This window comes from Trichechus manatus, unplaced genomic scaffold (assembly GCF_000243295.1).
Source record: "Trichechus manatus latirostris isolate Lorelei unplaced genomic scaffold, TriManLat1.0 scaffold00262, whole genome shotgun sequence".
Taxonomy (NCBI): domain Eukaryota; kingdom Metazoa; phylum Chordata; class Mammalia; order Sirenia; family Trichechidae; genus Trichechus; species Trichechus manatus.
In genome coordinates, this window is record NW_004444198.1 from 1,734,815 (window position 1) to 1,752,877 (window position 18,063).

Below are 18,063 nucleotides of genomic sequence, written 5' to 3' on the forward strand. Positions count from 1 at the left end.
GGGCAGCTTCTGTCCGGAGGTGAGATGAGAAGGCAGAGAGGGTTAGGAGCTGGTTGAATGGACATGGGAAATCAGGGGTGGAAAGGAAGAGTCTGCTGTCACAGTACAGTGAGAGCAATTAGGGTCACATAACAATGTATGTATAAATTTTTGTATGATAGACTAATTTGAATTGTAAACTTTCACTTAAACTACAACAACAAAAAGAAATCAAAGGACTTATTGCAGTGGGCGAATCTGCTGCAAAAGACCTCTTTAAAGAGTTAAAAAACAAGAATGTTACCTTGAGGACTAAGGTGCACCTGACCCAAACCATGATATTTTCAATTGCCTCATCTACATGCAAAATCTGGACAACGAATAAGGAAGAACGAAGAAGAATTGATGCCTTTGAATATTGAATATACTGTTGACTGCCAGAGAAGAATGAACAAATCTGTCTTGGAAGAAGTACAGCCAGAATGCTCCTTAAAAGTGAGGATGGCAAGTCTTCATCTTACTTACTTTGGACATGTTATCAGGAGGGACCAGTGCCTGAAGAAGGACATCATACTTGGTAAAGTATAGGGTCAGCAAAAAAGAGGAAGATCCTCAATGAGATGGATTGACACAGTGGCTGCAACAATGAGCTCAATCACAGCAATGATTGTGAGGATGGTGCAGGCCAGGCAGTGTTTCATTCTGTTGTAGATAGGGTGGCTATGAGTGAGAACTGACTCAACAGCATATAATATCAATAATCTCAGTCCTCAGTCACCCGGTCATAGTGAGCCATAGCGGTGGGTTGAGAGAAAGATGGAAAAGTAGCATAGCAGAAGTAGAGGCTCTGGGCATCTGAACCAATTCTTCACGCAACTTACTTGTTCCTTCATGACCTCCTCAAGTCTGATCACATGTATTCCCTTGATGGAGTGCTGCTGTGCATACCCAAGTTTATAGCTTACTGGTTCAGACCACACCCAGTTCATGATGAGCAGCTCAGGTCACATGGTAACTTGGTGGCCCATGGTTAAGCATTAAGTCTCTACTAGGGCCTGGTAAGTCAAAGACTGTTTCTCAAAAGGAGACTAGTTATTTCCTGAAGATACTGTGGCTTTTGTTACATAATTCTAAAGGTCGTGAGTCACCTATAGAGGCCTGACGAAGGCTCTATACAACACCCGTATCCATCACTGACAATTCAAGCTCCATCAGATCTACTGGTCATATGACCCAAGTGGCAGAGCAGCTTGCACAACAGCCTGGGCCTGTTGTAGAGCCATCTCTTACTCCGAATCCTACTCAAAACTGGCAGCTTTTCAGGTCACCTGGTAAGTGGGTACAAGTAACATGTCCAAATGAGTTATATGTTGCCTCCAAAATCCAAAGAGGTCCACTAGGTATTGTTTTTCTTTCTTGTTGGTAGGAGGGACCAGATACAGAAACATGTCCTTCATTTTGAAAAGGATATGTCGACCTGCCCCATACAACTGGACCCCTGAAATTTTTTATTTTTTATTGTGTTTTAGATGAAGGTTTGCAGAGTAAATTAGTTTCTCACTAAACAATTAACACACTATTATTTTGTGACATTGGTTGCCAACCCTATGATATGTCAACACTCTCCCCTTCTCAACCTTGGATTCCTGTCCTCTCCTGCCTTCTCATTCTTGCCCCTGGGCTGGTGTGCCCATTTAGTCTCATTTTGCTTTATGGGCCCATCTAATCTCTGGCTGAAGGGTGAACCTCAGGAGTGACTTCATTAGTGAGCTATAAGGGTGTCTGCGGACCATATTCTTGGGGTTTCTCCAGTCTCTGTTGGACCAGTAAGTCTGGTCTTTTTTTGTGAGTTAGAATTTTGTTCTACATTTTGCTCCACCTCTGTCCAGGACCCTATATTATGATCCTTGTCAGAGCAGTTGGTGGTGGTAGCTGGGCATCATCTACTCTGCTGGTGCAGGCTGTGGTTGTTGTGGTCCATTTGTCCTTTGGACTAATCTTTCCCTTGTGTCTTTGGGTTTCTTCATTCTCCCTTGCTCCAGATGAAGTGGGATCAGTGGAGTATCTTAGACAGCCACTCACAAGCTTTTAATACCCCAGATGCTATTCACCAAAGTAGGATGTAGAATGTTTTCTTTATAAACTATGCTATGCCGATTGAGCTAGATGTCCCTGAAGACCATGGTCCACAGCCTTCAGTGGACCCCTGAAATTTTTTTAGGGTTTATTTCCTATTCTACCACACAGAGTATTTGTTACTTCCTACTCAAATGTCCAATCAACATCTTATCCTCAATATGAAATACCAGTGTAATGTCCAGTGGAACATCCCCTGAGTGTCTTAGGCTGGGTTCTCTAGAGAAGCAAAACCAGCAAAGCGTATAAATATATATAGAGAGAGATTTATATCAAGGAAATGGTTCATGCGATTGTAGAGGCTGGAATCTCCCAAGTCCATGGGTCAGGATAGAGACTTTTCCTGATTCACGTGGCCTCAGGGGCTGGCAAACCCAAGATCAGCAGGTCAGAAAGCAGGGCTCTTACCCACAGGCTGCAAAGATCCACGAATCCCAACATCTGCAGGCAAGACAGCAGGTAAGCTGCTAGCTCAAGTCTCAAGAATTGGAGATCGGACAAACATGAACCAGCTGCAGGATGCAGAGCAAGCAAAAGCCCACGAGCCTTGCCAGAAAGTCCACTTATATTCAATGCAGGCCACACCCCCAAGGAAACTCCTTTTCAACTGATTTGCTACTCTCAGCAGATCCAAACATGGAGGTGATCACATTATATCAAATCGCATATGGAAGCAACAGCATCATCATACGACTGCCAACTACATCATTACTACCAAACCACTGAGAATCATGGCCCAGCCATGTTGACCACAACCCCAACAACCACACTGAGGAAAAGATTATGACATAAGGTTGAAGAGTTGAATGTATATTGTTGGCTTTGTCAGCTGAAAACAAACTGATTCTGATGGTCTTTACTAAACAAGATTCAAGAAAAAGACATTTATCAGATCAATAGCTGCATACTAGCTGCCAGGAAATGAGGTAATTTGCTCTAGCAACAAAACTATATCTGGAATAGCAGCTGCAATTGAAGTCACCACCAGGTTGAATGATAATCCACTGTCATTCTCCAAGATACATATGTCTTATGTACAGGCCAAACAGGCAACTTGAATGGTGATGTGCTTGAAATTACCACCCCGAAATCTTTGAATCCTTTGATGGTGGCAGTAATTTCTGCAATCCCTGCAAGAATGCAATATTGCTTTTGGGTTTAATATTTTCTTAGGTAGAGGCAGTTCTAGTGGCTTCTACTTGGCCTTTCCTACCATAACAACCCTCACTCCACGGGTCAGGGAAACAATGTGGGGATTCTGAAAGTTGCTAGTGACATCTATTCCAATTATGCATTCTGGAACTGGGGAAATAATTGCAGGATGGCTTCAAGGACCCACTGGACCCACTCTGAGACGAATCTGAGCTAAAACGCCATTGATCACCTGACTTCTATACACCACTACTCTGGTGCACCACAGTGGTGTTATGCATCTCTAGGAATCAGTGTCACTTCAGAGCTGTTGTCCAGTCTTCAAAGGACTGATTCTTTCCCCTCCTCCAATGGACGCACTGGGAAATGGCCACAATTCCATTTGGGGAAGGCTGAAAGATTAACAGTAAATTTTTGGCAGTGTAGCTGGGTCCTTCTTTATGGGGACCTGTCCTCCCCTTCCTTCAAGGGGTTTTGGGTCTGTAAACTGGCTCAAGTCTAGGAATTGATTAAGGGGCCATGACTCTCTGTTTTTGTGATTCAAGTCAGACTTCTGTTTATTAGATCTAGAGCTTTTTTGCCTGTATAGATCAGATAAGACTTTAGTAGGCTGCCCACCTGTTTCAATTCTAGGGACACCATGATCAACTAGTCAACATCATAGATCGCTGGAAGTCAAATTATTCTTATTGCTGCTTTGACTCTGCTTTCCACTACAATAACCACACCCACCTTGTCTTTGGTGATTAAATGCCACCATTTGACCCCTGCCACCCCAGGATCCAATTTTCCCATGCATTTAGGGTTCCCCAATCCAGTGTCAGTTCCCACTATAATATCTGACCTACAAAGAAGAGCAACCACAATGCTCTTCAAGGATAGTAGAGCTCCCCTCACAAATTTATTTTTCACAGGCTTGATGAAGAACATGTTTTCTAGACCCTCCTGGGAGACATAGTAAAGAGTATGTCTTAGTTTCCTATTGCTGCTGTAAGAGAAATACCATAAGTGAGTGGCCTCAAAAAACATTTATTTTCTCACAGCTCTGGTAGTCCAAATCAGAGTCTCGGCCATGTAGATCCTTCTGTCTTAGTGTAAACACTAGACTGAAGCTCCAACAGAAATTAAAACAAAAATTTTGTTGAAGGAATAATTTCATTCCATGGAACAGGGAAATACGTAATATTCAAGCAGACTGCAGTGCGTGTTCAGCTTTGCAGGTAGAACAGCAAGATATTTAACAGTCAGAATAAACAAAGGCAAAAGGTTTCACATCAAAGAGGAAGCAGGGGGAGGAAGGAGAAATTTACAAAGGATTATCAAACTACAAACTTTCTTAACATCAATTTATAGCCTAACACAAATCTTTATCCCTGATACAATTTGACTAAGACAATATTTCTAAAGTGAGATATATAAACATTCTTGATGTGGAGGTTTTGTGATGGATTACAGGCTGAGTCAAACTTACTTGGAGTCCTTGAAATGTAAAGTCCACCATTTGGTTAGGAAAGAGTGAAGATTAAATCAGCTTTAAATCTCAAGTACTTTGAAATGTAAACATCACCCATCCAGCTAAGAAGAAGTGAGTTAGGGTGCAGGCATTCTCTGGGTGAATTCCCTGAAAGCAGTTAAGATGGTAAATTTATTTACATAAGTTAAAAAGCTCGAATCTGCCCTCTTTATGTTACAAACAGTCAAGACTTTTATAGCTGCAACCTGCCTTCTTGTTTTAGCAAACTTAGTCTCTACCTAGTTTCAGATTTATGAAGAACTAGCATAAATACAGTGGAAAAATCCCAGTGAGTGAGGGTTTAATCTGGGAGTCGGAATGCAGAACTAGGACTTTATATATACCTCTCTCAGCTATAAAGTTATTTACAGTTTCTAACTTCATTTAACATATCAGTTCTGTCTTCTAACGTCTGATTGACCAAGGTGACTTCTCTGAGGCCAGCTGCATAAACATTCTTAACAGGCACCAAGCAAATCTTTATCTAGGTTAGAAATTCTGGCTCCTGCCTTCTTTGTTTTTCAAGAAGTTAAACTTTGACAAAAGGCCAAATGTTTTCCTTAGTAGAGGAGAAATGAAAATCTTAGTTTAATTCAGGATGGAGTTTTAATTTAGGTCTCAAGTCACCCAATTCAGACATGTCAGCACCTCAGATTCTAAAATTCACACCCACATTTCCCCTTTTGATTTAGTCACTGCTAGGGGGGTGATAGGTCATCCCCAAAGGAATTACCCATCTTCTGCAAGGACTTGGAGTATCTGGGATGGCTGCTCTGTGTACGTCTTTAAGCTGCTGTTTTCAGGTCGTTGCTTTCTGCAGGGAACTGGATGTCACTATGGTTTTCTCTGAACTCTAGATGTGGGAGATTTTGCTGCAGCTGGGTCACTCTTCTGGCAGTTTTTAAGACCTTGGATGCTGTCTTTTAGTAGACAGACACTACCTGACTTTTTAGCAGCCAGCCGGGTACCATCCAACTTCACCTTGTCATAGTCCCGGTTCTCATCTTCAGGGTGCCTAAATTCGGATTAGGGTGAATGTTGTGACTAGGGCTGCATTAGAGGAATAACTGGCATTCCAAAAAGAGTTTGACTTCATAACTAAACTTCATCCTCCTTTGAAAAATCTGTTTCTTCTAAATACATAATTCATCATATGGCCACACGTCTTGGCACGGATTGAATTATGTCCCCCCAAAAATGTGTGTATCAATTTGGCTGGGCCGTGATTTCCAGTATTGTGTGATTGTCCCCCATTTTGTCATTGTAATTTTATGTTAAAGAGGATTAGGGTGGGACTGTAACACCCTTACTAAGGTCACATCCCTGACTCAATGTAAAGGGAATTTCTCTGGGGTGTGGCCTGCACCACATTTTATCTTACAAGAGATAAAAGGAAAGGGAAGCACGCAGAGAGTAGGGGACCTCATACCACCAAGAAAGCAGTGCCAGGAGCATAGTGCATACTTTGGACCTGGGGTTCCTGTATGGAGAAACTCCTAGTCCCGGGGAAGATTGATAAGAAGCCTAACAGAGAGAGAAAGCCTTCCCCTGGAGCTGACGCCCTGAATTTGGACTTTTAGCCTACTTTACTGTGAAGAAATAAATTTCTCTTTGTTAAGTCCATCCGCTTGCGGTATTTCTGTTATAGCAGCAGTAGATGACTAAGACATGTCTCAAGGGTTGGCTGTGGCAATTAGTAACACAGTGCATAATACATTTAACAAGTCCTATAATAGCAATCACAATGATTAGAAGAAGTAAGCAAGTTAACAGAAAGGTGTGTGTGTCCCAGATCCAATATTTTGGGGATACCAGCTAAAAATATTGAGGAAGGAAGGAACTGTAGTGAGAGGAATAGTATGTAACAAAGAGGCCTTTTGTCGAATTTTAGAGATGTCTTCTATTTCTCTATGGGTATTTATCCATGAAGAGTAAGAAAAGTTAGTGATAGCACAAACTCTTCTTTGCTGAGCTAAAATAAAATCCAAGGCAATTTGGTTGTCCAATACAACATTTGCCAAGGATTCTAAAGATTCTTGTTGTGCAGCTATTCAATCAGCAACACTGTAAGCAATTTGGGCCATTGTGGTAGGTAGATTGTGAATGGATATTTCTAATTGCCCAATCTCAAACCATGGTATAGTAGCACATAAGAAAGACCATCCCCACCCTGAGTAATCAGCTATGAGACTGCCTGAAAGAATGAGGTCTCTCTTATGTATGCATATTAATTTCTAATCACTGTTCCATAGTAAGCTAATACTGTATGAATTCTCATTGGAACCCCTAATATTCCTAAAGTACATCTGCCTATCATATCCCAACCATCTAAACATGGCAAAGCCCAAGTATAAGTTGAATAATTGTACTTTTTTGTTACATAAGTTGATCCTCCACACAAAAAGCCATATTTAGATGGGGCACATAACATGCTTTTTCTGGTTTGGATATCGGGAAATGGAATGGACTGATTGGCTCTCTTAAGCCAAGTTGAAGTTAATGAGTCATCACAAATGGACAATACTCCTAAATTTATGGGATCCTGGAGGTGAATACAAATACGGATATTTGGATCAAATCTGATACAGTTACCTATTATTTTGAAAATTTCTGTCCAACAAGGACTACATGTTTTAGCAAGGCAATATTGTCCTCCAGACAAGCCTGCCAAGAGATGGAACAGAAGAACAAACCGCAAAATATTTTAACAATGTAGATTCATTTGGAAATTGCTAATCTGCACGCAAAATTTGAGAAAAATAACTGGGAGCTTCTGTAAAACCTTGGGCCATAACATTCTAGGTAAGTCACTGATTTTCCTAAGTAGAATCAAACAAATACGGAGGCTCAGGTTCGACAGGAATGCTTAAAAATGCACTACAAAAGTCTGTAACAGTAAACCATACTGCTTCAGGGGAAACATTGGAAAGTAACAGGTGTGGGTTAGTGACAAAAGGGATATCTAGGAATAACAATGCGGTTTATTGCACATAAGTCCTAAACAGAACGCCAACCTCTACCATGTAGTTTCTTTACTGGAAGGATAGGGGTTTTATAATGACTAGTGCAGGGGACAATGAACCCTTTAGCAAGAAAATCTTGAATAATAAGAGTTATTCTTTCTTTTGCTTCTCGTTGAAGTGGATATTGTGGAATCTTTGGCAAAGGCTTAGAAGTGTCCATTTGAAATTTAATAGGTTCAGAGGACAGAACCTTGCTAACATCTGTACAAATCGTGGCCCACGAAGATTTGGGGACCTGAGAAATAACTTCAGGGGAAACAGGATCTGTTGGAACAGAATTTTGAAGCAGCATAGTAAGGGCTTGCATATGGCAAATAACTTCTTCTTTTTGAGTGTTGTCTATTCCTGAGTTTTATTATCAGGCAAGATTAATAATATTTCCCCTTTTTCATTAAATTGTAGATGGTAATTCCATTTAGATAAAATATCTCTTCCTATTAAATTAACAGGTGTTTCAAGACTTAGTAGAAAGGGATGCAAATTTTCTATAGAGCCAAGAGAAATTTACACAGGTTGAGAATGAAATAGTGTTTGTTCTTTATTTGTAACTCCCACTATAATTGACATCTTTTTACTTCAGGCAAGGGGCTTTTTCAGGCACATGGGATTAATTTCAGATAAGGTAACCCCTGAATCAATTAAAAATTTACAATGGTCTCCATTAATATACACAGTTGTTTCTCTTTGAGGGTTTAAAGCTACCACAGGAAAAGTCCCTGTTTTGTCCCCGGAGCCCCTTCATTCTGAATCAGGGGAAGGAGGAGTTGTTGAGGCAGAAACCTTCTCTTTATTCTTTAACTTAAGGCATTTGCTTTTCCAGTGGCCAGGTTTTTTTTTTTTTTTTTTTTTTACAATAGTTGCAGAGATCAGTTTTAGGTCCATTGGAGGGTTTAAAATCCTTTTTTCTGAGCAAGCCCTTCTAGCTGTTGTAATTTAAGGGTCATTAATTTAACTTGTTAGTTTGAACAGTCTGCTTTGTTTCTAAAGTTAGGGCAAACTCATGAGCTAATAGTTAATTCCTCATTGTAAGTTGCCTTCCAGTCTAAACAATGCCTCTTAACTAATGCTGAAATTTCAGGCTTAAGTACAGAAATAAATACTGCATTAAAGGTCCCCTTTGTTCCTTCGTCTGAAGAGTTCAACACAGAATGTTCTGAAAACTTCTGGAATAATTGAGATTGATAATCATAAATGCCTTCATCTTTGTTTTGTGTAAAATAATTGACTTTTGTCCAGCGGATTTTGGGGGAAAAAGCCTTAAGAATTGGTTCATGTAGGTGATCATCCTTGTCTTTAGCCTCTTTGAGAAGGACATAGGCTGTTTTATCTAAAGTTAAATCATCTTGGGGATTTTTCTATTCAGCACATTCTAACCATAATTTGGATTCTCCAGGGCCAACTAACATCAGCCAATCCGGGCTGGTAAACGTTAAGGACCCTGAATTCTTTAGCAAGTCTTTGAGGATCCTCACATAAATTTGGAAAAATCTTTAGTAATGTTATGTAATTCTGTATGAGTCCAGGGAACAAAAGTAATAACAGTGTTCTTTGGATATTCTCCAGTGCCTACTCTAGGTTCTGCGGGAAGAATTTTAAAGGGCATTTCGAGAATAGGCTATGAACTTTCTGACTTTGGTCTGGTTAACTTTGGGCTTTTTGGTGTTGAATTCTTTGGTTTAGAAATTTCATGAATAGGATTTTCTGTCTTTCAATCTTTAGTAGACTCTCTTGAAAAGAAAGGAATTTCAGGCAAAGAATTTCCAGAAGAATAAAGAGGTAGAGGAGGATATAGAGAAGAGGATGCCAGCAGCGGGTGAGTGGAAGGTGTCAGAGGAGGGTGCAGAGGAACAGCAATTGGCTGACGGACAGAGGGAGCTGCAGCAAGGAGTGTAAGTACAACAGAGCTCTGGATTTCTAATTCTTTATTTTTCCTAGTAAATTCAGAAAACAAATTCTACAACTATTTATTTTGCTCAGTCAATTTAGATACGGAATTATGCAAAGAAGTTATTTTACTTTGTTGATGTCCTTTAGAAGCTTCAAATTGCCAATCAGGAAAAAATGTCCCATTGAAATTTTTTTTTCTGGGGCCTGGTTTGTTCTAATTCACTATGCAGGAAAGAGATCTTAGAAAGTCCAATTGTCCCATAAAGTGGCTGCTCATCCAAAGTCCCTTCATCAAATTATGCCAAGCAGACAAAAATAAACAAGCAGAAGCACTATGATGCTTATTCATATAATGAGCAGGAGTTTTTGGAGGAGGCTCAACATTGCTCTTAGACTTGGCCTTTCCCACATTTCCAGAGGCAATATAATGTTAGCTTTTGAAGCTTTTCAAACAAAAGTTCAGAGCTCTCACCTCAGAACCAGCAAACATCCCTGACAAAGGAGTGCCACAGAACTTGGAAGTGCAGCTTCTTACAGTTCTGAGGTCCCTAAGCAATGACTAAAATAAAGGAAATTATGTTCAATTTAAATACACAAAGAGAAAAGAGGAAGACAAATCCTTCAGCAAAAGCCAGGGAGAATCTATGCAAAGTAAGCAGGGCTCGGACCCAAGAGGTTTTTACCTGTCGCAACTCCCAGGATCCTGTGAAAAGCAGATAGGCCCAAGGGGACTTTTCTGGTGCCAGAAGCTCCGATTTTCTTGCTGCCCTGGATGTTGCAGAGGTAAAATCTTGCAGGTCCCTTTGTGGTCACCAAAAAGTGTCTTAGTGTAAACACTAGACCGATGCTCCAATAGAAACGATAACAAATATTTTATTGAAGGAGTAATGTCATTCCACAGAATGGAGAAACATGTGGCATTCAAATAGACTGCAGCATTTGTTCTGCCTTGCAGGTAGAACAGCAGGACATATAACAGTCAGAGTAAACAAAGGCAAAGGGTTTCACATCAAAGAGGATGCAGGGGGAGGAAAGAGAAATTTATAAGTGATTGTCAAACTATAAACTTTCTTAACATCAATTTACAGCCTAACATGAATCTCTCATTCCTGATACAATTTGACTAAGACAATATTTCTAAGGTAAGATGTGTAAATATTCTTGATGTGGGGGTTTAATGATGGATTGCAGGTTGAGTCAAACCTAATTGGAATCTTGAAGTGTAAAGTCAACCATTTAGTTAGGAAAGAGTGAAGATTAAATCAGCTCTAAATCTGAAGCCTTTTGAAATGTAAACATCACCCATCCAGCTAAGAAGAAGTGAGTTAGGGTGCAGGATTCACTGGGTGAATTCCCTGAAAGCAGTTAAGATAGCAAGTTTATTTCCATAAGTTAAAGCTCAAATCTCTGCACCCTTTGTGTTACACAGTTACGATTTTATAGCTGTAATCTGTCTTCTTGTTTTATCGAACTTAGCCTCTACCTAGTTTCAAATTTACAAAGAACTAGCAGAAATACAGTGTAAAAATCCCAGTGAGTGAAGATTTAATCTGGGAGTCAGGATGCGGAACTAAGACTTGATATATACCTCTCATGACTATAAAGTTATTTACAGGCTCTAACTTCATTTAACGTATCAGTTCTATCTTCTAACCTCTGGTTAACCAAAGCACCTTCTCTGGGACCAGTTGTGTAAACATTCTTAACAGGCACGGAGCAAATCTTTATCTAGGTTAGAAATTCTCATTCCTGCCTTCTTTGTTTTTCAAGCAGTAAAACTTTGACAAAAGGCTGACTGGTTTCTTTAGAAGAGTAGAAATGAAAATCTTAATTTAATTCAGAATAGAATTTTTAATTTAGGTCGGAAATCACCCAATTCAGATATGCCATCAGCTCAGATTCTGAAATTCTCATCCACACTTCCTTGTTGGTTGTTATTGTTAGTTGCTGTTGAATTGGCTCCAACTCATGGCAACTTCATATACAACAAAATGAAATGTTGCCTGATCCTGTGTCATCTTAATGATCATTGCTATGTTTGAGTCCATTGTTGTGGCTATTGTATCAATCCACCTTACTAAGGGTTTCCCTTGTTTTCACTGACCCTCTACTTTACCAAACTTGTCCTTTTCTAGCAATTGGTCTTTCCTGATGATGTGTCCAAAGTAAGAAAGACAATGTCTTGCCACCCTTGCTTCTAAGCAGCATTCTGGTTGTATTTCTCCTAAGATTGATTTGTTCATTCTTCTAGCAATCCATGATATATTCAATATACTTCACCAACACTAGCCTAGGGCATTTCTTGATTCCTTAGTTTTTAGAGTATCTTCTTATGGTACCTGTCTTCCCCTGTTTTGACGTATGTCAGTGTCTAATCTACTCTTTTTATAACTCAGAAGTGATTAGGTTTAGAACACACCCTACACCGACATTGCTGCATTAACATAACAAAGAAACTCCTATTTTATATTCTATCCACAGGTATAGAGGTTAGGATTCCAACACATATTTATGGGGTACACAATTCAACCCAAAACAGGGATGGATGAGCAGATTTACATGATAAATCTACTGTGAGATTCTAATATCCCAAAGCCTTTGGATATTTTCCTCTACAATTATTTAAGATGTTCTGGTATTTCAATTTCATTTAGTGTTGGCCACCTTCGGGGCCATATTTCAGTCAACCCACTGAGCAAACTGTTAGAGCTGCTCCAAGCCTTCAGACTAACACATTGAATCTGCAGTCTTTGGTTAATGGTCTCATAACAATAAATTCAGCCTGATATAACTTTATATTCTTGAAACTTGATCTCACTCCCTTAAGATACACTCCCACACGTATTTCCCAAGCTTCTGTCAATGTAAATTGGTAAAATTATGCAATTCTTTTGACGTGTAGTGCACCTCCTCATGGGTCACACTTTGTATCTCACTCTCAGGAACCTGCTGAGATTTGAGTCTAGTTCTAGGTCTAGAAGCAAGCAGGCTTGATGAGGGTGGTTTCTGAATAGGAATCTGCAGTACTTTGCAAGGCAAGGGGAGAGCAACTTTCTCAGACAGGAGTCTATCATCAAAAAGGGCTTGACACAATTTGGGGTTTAACGTCTCCAACTTTATTAGAATATGCCCACTCCAATTTTCTAGGTCCCATTCCTTTCTTATCAATGCCCTAAAGTTAACAAAATATGCTCTGGAAGGTTAGGAATTTGATTTCTGTTGTAATTCAGCTGATTGTAGGGTTAGACTTCGGGTGTATTACAGTTGCTACGAATTTTCAGTTGCTATGAGTTGGAATCGACTTGACAACAATGGGTTTGGTTTTTTGTTTGTTTGTTTTGGTGGTTACAGGAGATAAGAGCTCTTTTAGGGCAGTCTTAGACAATTCCAGGTTCCTTATGTGGACCTTGAACTAAGAATTTAAATGTCTGAGTTCATCATTTTTTTTCTCCAAGTTTTCCAGCACAATTAGAAGCAATCAACCCAGCCCCATTATACTCCTTATTTTTACTAAAATATTCTATAGTAGAAAATACTAGACCAGCCAATACTGTATGAAATTGCATTTGTAACTGGTCAAACTACTGACACTTGCATTATTAATCTGTATGTCATGCCACCTTCAATTAAAACTAATCAGACTTCCCCTGAATCTATTGCCCTGAGATAATCTTTAAACCTTAAACCAAAAATATCCCCTGGAGTCTTCTTCAAACCAAACAATAGTTTAGCTTAACTTGTTAAAAAAATTTTAAAAAATCCCTGCTGTCTCAGTCATCTAGTGCTGCTCTAACAGAAGTACCACAAGTGGATGGTTTTAACAGAGAGAAATGTATTGTCTTCACAGTCCAGTAGGCTACAAGTCCAAATTCAGGGCATCAGCTCCAGGAAAAGGCTCTCTCTCTCTCTCTGTCAGCTCTGGAGAAAGGTCCTTGTGATGCCTCAGTCTTTCCTTGGTCTGGGAGCATCTCAGCGCAGGAACCTCCGGTCCAAAGGATGCGTTGTCTCCCAGCACTGCTTTCTTGGTGGTGTGAGGTTCCCATGTGTCTCTGCTCGCTTCTCTCTTTTATATCTCAGAAGAGATTGCATTAAGACACTAATCTTGTCAACCTCATCGTATAACCTCAGCACAGTGATAGAATTTACAATACGTGAGGAGATCACATATAATCTCATCATAGTGGTAGAGTTTACAACACATAAGGAAATCACATCAGATAACACAATCATACAATACTGGGAATCATGACCTAGCCAAGTTGCTACACACATTTTTTGGGGGACACAATTCAATCCATGACACCTACCTTGAGCATTATACTCTTTTAAGAACTATCTATATGGAATCAAAATGACAACAGCAATTTGAAAGATTTGATAGGGACCTTAGGGGACAGTGAGTGAATGTTAATAGGGAGGAATAATTCAGAAAATGAGGGTGAGAATGGTTGTACAACTCGAAGAATGTAATCAGTATCACTGAATTGTACATGTAGAAATTGTTGGAGTGGTGTCTATTTTGCTGTGTATATTTTCAACAACAATAAAATATATAATAAAATTTAAAAAAAATTTTAGTAATACCAGACAGCAAGCAACATGGGGACAGATTCTGGGCATTGCTAATCATTATATTTTCAGCCCCTAAATCAGCGTGTTGAAGGTGTTCAGTAATTATTTTTTTTATTTTGTGAATGAATGGAATCTTGTCTTTTGAACTCTATTCCATAATTTCTTTTTAAAATAACTACTTTAAGATATATTAAAACCAGCAATATATGGGGGAAAAAAACTAATGAAACTCAGGAGAAATTCCAGTGTGCAGTGTTGTTTGTCTTGGTGAATCTCCTGTTAAATAGTCCTTGCCCTAATGGTCCGCTAATCTGCAATAAGGAAGTCCCTGGGTGGTGCAAATGGTTAATGCGTTCAGCTGCTAACAGAAGATTGGAGGTTCAAGTCTACTTCCAAGACACATCAGAAGAAAGGCCTGGTGATCTAATTCTGAAAAATCAGCCACTGAAAACCCTATAGAGTACAGTTCTACTCTGATGCATATGGAGTCACCATAAGTAGGAGTCAACTGCATGGCAACTGGTTTAATCTACAGGGAAAGAGAAATACTCCAGCATTTAATAGTTTATTAACTGGCCCCTATTGCAGGAAAGGAATGTATTTTAGGTATTCAGAATCCAAATCTAAATGATTTGTAAACTAGATAACCTATAAATTGATAGGTGAGAATATATATAGATGTACACACACATATAAGTGGTTTTGTTGTTAGTACAAATTTTACAGGTTACAAGCTTGAGTGTAGAAAATTTCATATTTTGCTATAACTGAACTTAACTTTTGTCTTGCGCATTCAGTCTGCCTGACAAACAGAAAATTTTAAGTAGTCTCTTCCAGGTAAATGTGGTCTGTTCAGGCAGTTCAGGGCATAAAACCTAGGTTCTGCCCCTTCTCTCAGCAGAGACATCTGAGTGCTGGTGAGGGTGACTGCACCCTGGCACAACAAGTAAACAGGGATATGACATGGTCCAGGCCCATTACACCTCCTACTGGGTCCGTGGTCCTGTACAGCCTCCGGTATGCACAGCCCACAGTGCCAAGACCCCTATAGTCCTCTCTCAGCCGCTCTCAGGAAACTTCAGCATGGTCTGAGAGGCTCAGGAGCTGTCTCACACAGTCTGTCCCTCAATCTACTTCAATCCACATTCTGCTGGTTCCAGGCACATCTTGTTTATATATATATATACAGACACACACGAATGTCACACACAAGTGTGTGTGTGTGTGAATGTGTGTATGCGTCTTTGTGTGTGTATATATATAGCCGTTGTTAGGTGTCATGGAGTTAATTTCAGCTTATAGTGACCCCATGTGATAGAATAGAACTGCCCCATAAGGTTTTCTAGGCTGTAATGTTTACAAGAGCAGACCACCTGTTCTTGGTGGGCTCGAACCAACATTTTGGTTAACAGCTGAGCACTTAACCATTGTACCACCAGTTCCTTGCCTGATTCTAAAGGCGGGAGATGGAGTCACAGCAGATGTAAAGGCCAGAAGAGATTTATTCGTTCTTTTGGCAGTCCATGGACTATTCAATATTCTTTACCACAATTGAAATACATCAATTCTTCTTTTGTCTTCCTTTTTCATTGTCCAAATTTTGCCTGCATATGAGATGATTGAAAACCATGAGTTGGGTCTGGCATACCTTAGTCATCAAGGTGACATCTTTACTTTTTAAAACTTTAAAGAAGTATTTTGCAGCAGATCTGCCCAGTGCAATATGGCATTTGATTTCTTGACTGCTGCTTCCATGTACACTGATTGTTGATCCAAGTAGAACGAAAGCCTTGACAATTTCAATGTTTTCTCAATTTATAATGATGTTGTTCATTGGTCCATTTATGAATACTTTTATTTTCTTCACATTCAGACATAATCCATACTGAAGGCTGTAGTCTTTGACCTCCATCAGTAAATGCTTCAAGCAGGCTCCAAATCAGTTCATCCTAGTTTGAACCCCTGCTGAGAAATTGCTTTTCTAACAAGTTTTCTGCTGAGAATTCGCATTTCCATTCCAGATATACTGAATCAGAAACTACACTTTAACAAGATCCCCCAGGTGATTCTTATATATAACGTCCTGGGAATTTGTTAGATATGCAAATTCTCAGCAGAGAACTTAGAAAAATGCAAATCCTCAACAGGGGTTCAAACAAGAACAAACTTGTTCAAAGCCCTGGCTTTGAGGTATCTTCATTTTGGGCAAGCAAGGTTATGTCATCTGCATATCTCAGGTTGTTAATGAGTTTCCTTCCAGTTGTGATGTAGTGTTCTTCATATAGTTCAGTTTGACAGATTATTTGTTTAGCATTTTGGAATTCAAGAGCCCTTTTTCTTTTTCCAAAGCCTGTCTCCTTTCTGGATGTCTGGAAATGTTCCATATCTTAATCTGGGTTGGGTTACATGGGTGTTTACATATGTAAAAATTCATCCAGCTTATACTTAAGATTTGTGCATGTCACTATCTGTATGTTATCACTCAACTTAAAGGAAAAAAAGCCCTACTTTTTGGGAAACGAAAACTGTTTGCTTTCATGGCAATGTTATGGTTTTCGAAAACACAGATTGTAAATCCAGTGTTTAGCATGGGCTCTTTATCATTCAGTTCCTATTAAAACAATCCTGATTGTGAAGTATTGGATGTGTCTGAATGAGAAGGAGATGGTCACGGCACAACTTGCAGAGATATTTGGGGGAACTTCAGTAAGTATCCTTGAATGGATACATCAAAAGGAAAAAACTCAATAGCATGGCTGCTTCTGGGGAAGGGAACTGGGAGCCTGAGAATTGAGGGCTGGAGTATGGCTTTCTGTACTCTTTACTCTGTTTACTTTCTTTTTAACCATAAGTATGTATTACTAAAAAAAATCTGCAAAATTAAAATAATTCTTTGAAAGAGCTATTAAAAACGACATAGAAAATGTCCTTGATATATTGTGAATTTAAAAGAGAAAGTTCAGTAACGATGAGTATGACCAACAAATTACACACACAAAAAGTCATAAATACTTCTGGGGACTGCAATTGAGATTAGTGGGGGGCACATTTTTCTGACTGAAATTTTTACAACTAGCATATGTTACTTTAATATTTAAAAATTCTACCTAGGAAAAATATGTTGCCAGTATAAGTGATTCTGGGTTCTGACCTTTTCCTAAAGTTCATTAATAATTTTAAGCTATACAGAAATAAATGAAATAAAGAATAGAAAAACAATAAAAAGAATCAACAAAACCAAAAGTTGGTTCTTTGAAAGTATCAATGAAATCAACAAACCACTGGCTAAACTGACAAAAGAAAAACGGGAGAGGAAGAAAATAACCCAAGTAAGAAATGAAATGGAGGAAATTACAACAGACCTAACTGAAATAAACAGGATCAAAACAGAGTACTATGAAAAAGTGTATTTCAGCAAACTTGAAAACCTAGAGGAAATGGACAAATTTCTAGAAACACACTACCTACCTAAACTAACACAAACTGAGGTCAAAAATCTGAACAGACCCATAACAAGAGAAGAGATTTAAAAGGTAATTTAAAAAACTCTCAGCAAAAAAAAACTCCTGGCCCAGATGGCTTCATTGAGAATTCTACCAAACATTCAGAGAAGAGCTTGCACCAGTACTTCTCAAACTATTTCAGAACATAGAAAAGGAAGGAATACTTCTAAATTCATCTATGAAGCCAGTATAACCTTGATACCAAAACCAGGCAAAGACAAAAAAAGAAAATTACAGAACAATGTCTCTCATGAATATACATTCAAAAATCCTCAACAAAATTCTAGCCAATAGAATT